Consider the following 7,280-nt stretch of genomic DNA (forward strand, 5'->3'; position numbering starts at 1 on the left):
CACACTGCACACCCAACACACTGACATCCCTAACACTGCACACCGAACACACTAACACCCCTCACACTGCACACCCAACACACTGACATCCCTAACACTGCACACCCAACACACTAACACCCCTCACACTGCACACCCAACACACTGACATCCCTAACACTGCACACCCAACACACTAACACCCCTCACACTGCACACCCAACACACTGACAACTGTCACACTGCACACCCAACACACTGACATCCCTGACACTGCACACCCAACACACTAACACCCCTCACACTGCACACCCAACACACGGACAACTCTCACACTGCACACCCAACACACTGTCACCTCTCACACTGCACACCCAACACACTAGACCCCTCACACTGCATATCCAACTCACTGCAAACCCTCACACTGCACACCCAACACACTGTCATCCCTCACACTGCACACCCAACACACTAACACCCCTCACACTGCACACCCAACACACAGACATCCCTAACACTGCACACCCAACACACTAACCCCTCACACTGCACACCCAACACACTGACATCCCTAACACTGCACACCCAACACAATAACACCCCTCACACTGCACACCCAACACACTGACATCCCTAACACTGCACACCCAACACACTAACACCCCTCACACTGCACACCCAACACACTGACAACTCTCACACTGCACACCCAACACACTGACATCCCTAACACTGCACACCCAACACACGGACAACTCTCACACTGCACACCCAACACACTAACACCCCTCACACTGCACACCCAACACACGGACAACTCTCACACTGCACACCCAACACACTAACACCCCTCACACTGCACACCCAACATAATGACACCTCTAAATGCGCACCCAACACACTGACACCTCTCACACTACACAACCAACACTCCTACACCCCATGACACTACACGTAAAACACACTGACATCCCTCACAATACACACCCTACACACTCACACCTCTCACACTATACACACAACACACTGACACCCTTCACACAACACTTCCAACTCAATGACTCCTCTCTCACTTTACACGCAACACTCTGACGCCTCTCACTCTACACACCAAACACATTGACACTTGTCACTCTATACGCACAACACACTGGCACGTCTCACACTGCACAACCAGCACACTGACACCCCTCACACTGCACACACAACACTGTCAGCCCTCACGTTGGACACCCATCACACCCACACCCCTCACACTGCACACCCTACACACTGTCACCATTCACACTGCAAACTCAACACACAGACACCCCTCACACTGCACACCCAACACTAACACCCCTCACTCAGCACACCGAACACACTGTCATCCCTCACACTACACTCCCAACACACCGACACCTCTCACACTACACTTCCAAAACACTGATACCTCTCACACTACACACCCAACACACTGGCACACCTCACACTGCACTTCTAACACACTGACACCTCTCACACTGCACACACAACACACTGACACCCCTCACACTGCACACCCAACACACTGACACCCCTCACACTACACACCCAACACATTGGCACCCCTCACACTGCACACCCAACACACCGACACCTCTCACACTGCACACCCAACACACTGACGCCCCTCGCACTGCGTATCCAACACGCTGACACACCTCACACTGCACATACAACACACTGACACCTCTCACACTGCACACACAGACACCTCTCACACTGCACACCCAACACACTGACACCTCTTACAATACACACTCAACACAGTGACACCTCTCACACTGCACACACATCACACTGACACCTCTCACACTGCATACCCAACACACTGACACCTCTCACACTGCACACCCAACACACTGACACCCTTCACACTGCACACCCAACACACTGACGCCCCTCACACTGCATATCCAACACAATGACACCTCTCACACTGCACACCCAACACACTGACACCTCTCACACTGCACATCCAACACACTGACATTCCGAACACTGCACACCCAACACACTAACACCTTTCATACTGCACACCCAACACACTGACACATCTCAATGCACACCGAACACACTGACACCCCTCACACTGTACACCCAACACACTGACACCCCTCACACTGCAAAAACAACACACTGACACCTCTCGCACTGCAAACCCAACACACTGTCACCTCTCGCACTACACACCAAACACACTGACAACCCTCACACTTCACACCGAACACACTTTCATCCCTCGCACTTCTCACCCAACACTCCTTCACCCCTCACACTGCACACCCAACACACTGTCATCCATCGCACTGCACTCCCAACACCCTGACACCCAATCACACTACACACCCAACACACTGTCACCTCTCACACTACACACCCAACACACTGACACCCCTCACACTGATCATCCAACACACTGAAACTTCTCACACTGCACACACAGACACCTCCTACACTACACACCCAGCACACTGACACCTCTCACAATGCTCATCCAACACACTGACACATCTCACACTGCACACCCAACACACTGACACCTTTCACACTGCACACCCAACACACTGACACCCCTCACGCTGCACACCCAACACACTGACACCCCTCACACTGCACTCCCAACACACTGACGCCCCTCATACTGCACACCCAACAAACTGACACCTCTCACACTAAACGCCCAACACACCGACACCCCTCACATTGCACTCCCAACACACGGACACCATTCACACTGCACACTCAATACACTGGCACCCCTGACACTGCACACCCAACAAACTGACGCCTCCCACGCTGCACCCCCAACAAACTGACACCCGTCACACTCTATACCCAACACACTGACACCCCTCACACTGCACATCCAACACACTGATACCCCTTACACTGCACACCCAACACACTGACACCCCTCACACTGCACACCCAACACACTGAAGCCCCTCATACTGCACACCAAACAAACTGACACCTCTCACACTGCAAACCCAGCACACTGACAATTCTCACACTGCACACCCAACACACTGACACCATTCACACTCCACACCCAATTCACTGGCATCCCTCACACTGCACACCCAACACTCTGACACCTCTCACGCTGCACCCCCAACACACTGACACCTCTCACACTGCACACCCAACACACTGTCATCCATCGCACTGCACACCCAACACAATGACACCCATCACACTGCCCAACCAACACACTGTCACCTCTCACACTACACACCAGGTGTCCAGTCTGTCCAGGTCTCTTTGAAGTCCTGCCTGGTCCTCATCAGATTTAATTCTCCTCATTAACTTCACATCATCTGCAAACAGGGACACTTCTGAGTCTAACCCTTCCATCATGTCGTTCACATATACCAAAAATAGCACTGGTCCTAGGACCGACCCCTGTGGGACCCCGCTCGTCACAGGTGCCCACTGTGATACATCATTACGTACCATGACTCGTTGTTGCCTCCCTGTCAGGTATTCTCTGATCCATTGCAGTGCCCTTCCTGTTATATGCGCCTGATGCTCTAGCTTCTGCACTAATCTCTTGTGAGGAACTGTGTCAAAGGCCTTCTTGCAGTCCAAGAAGATGCAATCAACCCACCCCTCTCTCTCGTGTCTTACTTTTGTTATTTTATCATAAAACTCCAGAAGGTTTGTGACACAAGATTTGCCTTCCGTGAATCCGTGCTGGTTGGCATTTATACTCTTGTTCCGTTCCAGGTGCTCCACCACTCTCCTCCTGATAATCTTCTCCATAATTTTGCATACTATACACGTCAATGACACAGGTTTATAGTTTAGTGACTCTTTTCTGTCTCCTTTTTTAAAAATGGGAACTACATTTGCCGTCTTCCATACCTCAGGTAGTTGCCCAGTTTCCAGGGATGTGTTGAAGATTGTGGTAAGTGGCACGCACAACATATCTGCTCCGTGTGTGCGTGTGTGTGTGCGTGTGTGTGTGTGTGTGTGTGTGTGTGTGTGAGTGCGTGTGTGTGCGTGTGTGTGTGTGTGTGTATGCGTGTGTGTGTGTGTATGAGTGTGTGTATGTGTGTACTCACCTAGGTGTACTCACATAGTTGAGGTTGCAGGGGTCGAGTCCAAGCTCCTGGCCCCGCCTCTTCACTGGTCGCTACTAGGTCACTCTCCCTGAACCATGAGCTTTATCGTACCTCTGCTTAAAGCTATGTATGGATCCTGCCTCCACTACATCGCTTCCCAAACTATTCCACTTCCTGACTATTCTGTGGCTGAATAAATACTTCCTAACATTCCTGTGATTCATCTGTGTCTTCAGCTTCCAACTGTGTTCCCGTGTTGTTGTGTCCAGTCTCTGGAACATCCTGTCTTTGTCCACCTTGCCAATTCCTCTCAGTATTTTGTAAGTCGTTATCATGTCCCCCCTATCTCTCCTGCCCTCCAGTGTCGTCAGGTTGATTTCCCTTAACCTCTCCTCGTAGGACATGCCTCTTAGCTCTGGGACTAGTCTTGTTGCAAACCTTTGCACTTTCTCTAGTTTCTTTACATGCTTGGCTAGGTGTGGGTTCCAGACTGGTGCAGCATACTCCAATATGGCCCTAACGTACACGGTGTACACGATCCTGAACGATTTCTTATTAAGATGTCGGAATGCTGTTCTGAGGTTTGCCAGGCGCCCATATGCTGCAGCAGTTATTTGGTTGATGTGCGCTTCAGATGTGCCTGGTGTTATACTCACCCCAAGATCTTTTTCCTTGAGTGAGGTTTGTAGTCTCTGGCCCCCTAGACTGTACTCCGTTTGCGGTCTTCTTTGCCCATCCCCAATCTTCATGACTTTGCACTTGGTGGGATTGAACTCCAGGAGCCAATTGCTGGACCAGGTTTGCAGCTTGTCCAGATCCCTTTGTAGTTCTGCCTGGTCTTCGATCGAATGAATTCTTCTCATCAACTTCACGTCATCTGCAAAGAGGGACACCTCGGAGTTTATTCCTTCCGACATGTCGTTCACAGATACCAGAAACAGCACTTTTCCTAGAACTGGCCCCTGTGGGACCCCGCTGGTCACAGGTGCCCACTCTGACACCTCGCCACGTACCATGACTCGCTGCTGTCTTCCTGACAAGTATTCCCTGATCCATTGTAGTGCCTTCCCTGTTATCCCTGCTTGGTCCTCCAGTTTTTGCACTAATCTCTTGTGTGGTACTGTGTCAAACGCCTTCTTGCAGTCCAAGAAAATGCAATCCACCCACCCCTCTCTCTCTTGTCTTACTGCTGTCACCTTGTCATTAAACTCCAGTAGGTTTGTGACACAGGATTTCCCATCCCTGAAACCATGTTGGCTGCAGTTGATGAGATCATTCCTTTCTAGGTGTTCCACCACTCTTCTCCTAATAACCTTCTCCATGACTTTGCATACTATACATGTCAGTGACACTGGTCTGTAGTTTAATGCTTCATGTCTGTCTCCTTTTTTAAAGATTGGGACTACATTTGCTGTCTTCCATGCGTCAGGCAATCTCCCTGTTTCGATAGATGTGTGTGTTGTGTGTGTATGCGTGTGTGTGTGTGCGTGTGCGTGTGCGTGTGTGTGTGTGTGTGTGTGTGTGTGTCTGTGTATGTGTGTGTGTGTGTGTGTGTGTGCGTGCGTGTGTGTGGGTGTGTATATGCGTGTGTGTGTGTGTACTCACCTAGTTCTCACCTAGTTGAGGTTGCGAGGTTCGAGTCAGAGCTCCTGGCCCCGCCTCTTCACTGATCGCTACTAGGTCACTCTCCCTGAGCCGTGAGCTTTATCATACCTCTGCTTAAAGCTATGTATGGATCCTGCCTCCACTACATCGCTTCCCAAACTATTCCACTTACTGACTACTCTGTGGCTGAAGAAATACTTCCTAACATGTGTGTATGCGTGTGTGTGTGTGTGCGTGTGTGTGTGTGTGTGTGTCTGTGTATGTGTGTGTGTGTGTGTGTGTGTGTGTGTGTGTGTGTGTGTGTGTGTGTGTGTGTGTGTGTGTGTGTGTGTGTGTGTGTGTGTGTGCGAGTGTGTGTGCGTGTGTGTGTGTGTACTCACCTAGTTGTACTCACCTAGTTGAGGTTGCGGGGGTCGAGTCCGAGCTCCTGGTCCCGCCTCTTCACTGATCGCTACTAGGTCACTCTCCCTGAGCCGTGAGCTTTATCATACCTCTGCTTAAAGCTATGTATGGATCCTGCCTCCACTACATCGCTTCCCAAACTATTCCACTTACTGACTACTCTGTGGCTGAAGAAATACTTCCTAACATCCCTGTGATTCATCTGTGTCTTCAGCTTCCAACTGTGTCCCCTTGTTACTGTGTCCAATCTCTGGAACATCCTGTCTTTGTCCACCTTGTCAATTCCTCTCAGTATTTTGTATGTCGTTATCATGTCCCCCCTATCTCTCCTGTCCTGCAATGTCGTCAGGTTGATTTCCCTTAACCTCTCCTCGTAGGACATACCTCTTAGCTCTGGGACTAGTCTTGTTGCAAACCTTTGCACTTTCTCTAGTTTCTTCACGTGCTTGGCTAGGTGTGGGTTCCAAACTGGTGCCGCATACTCCAATATGGGCCTAACGTACACGGTGTACAGGGTCCTGAATGATTCCTTATTAAGATGTCGGAATGCTGTTCTGAGGTTTGCTAGGCGCCCATATGCTGCAGCAGTTATTTGGTTGATGTGCGCTTCAGGAGATGTGCCTGGTGTTATACTCACCCCAAGATCTTTTTCCTTGAGTGAGGTTTGTAGTCTCTGACCCCCTAGACTGTACTCCGTCTGCAGCCTTCTTTGCCCTTCCCCAATCTTCATGACTTTGCACTTGGTGGGATTGAACTCCAGGAGCCAATTGCTGGACCAGGTCTACAGCCTGTCCAGATCCCTTTGTAGTTCTGCCTGGTCTTCGATCGAGTGAATTCTTCTCATCAACTTCACGTCATCTGCAAACAGGGACACTTCAGAGTCTATTCCTTCCGACATGTCGTTCAAAAATACCAGAAACAGCACTGGTCCTAGGACTGACCCCTGCGGGACCCCGCTGGTCACAGGTGCCCACTCTGACACCTCGCCACGTACCATGACTCGCTGCTGTCTTCCTGACAAGTATTCCCTGATCCATTGTAGTGCCTTCCCTGTTATCCCTGCTTGGTCCTCCAGTTTTTGCACCAATCTCTTGTGTGGAACTGTGTCAAACGCCTTCTTGCAGTCCAAGAAAATGCAATCCACCCACCCCTCTCTCTCTTGTCTTACTGCTGTCACCATGTCATAGAACTCCAGTAGGT

The sequence above is a fragment of the Cherax quadricarinatus genome, unplaced genomic scaffold (genome assembly GCF_038502225.1).
Source record: "Cherax quadricarinatus isolate ZL_2023a unplaced genomic scaffold, ASM3850222v1 Contig183, whole genome shotgun sequence".
NCBI lineage: Eukaryota > Metazoa > Arthropoda > Malacostraca > Decapoda > Parastacidae > Cherax > Cherax quadricarinatus.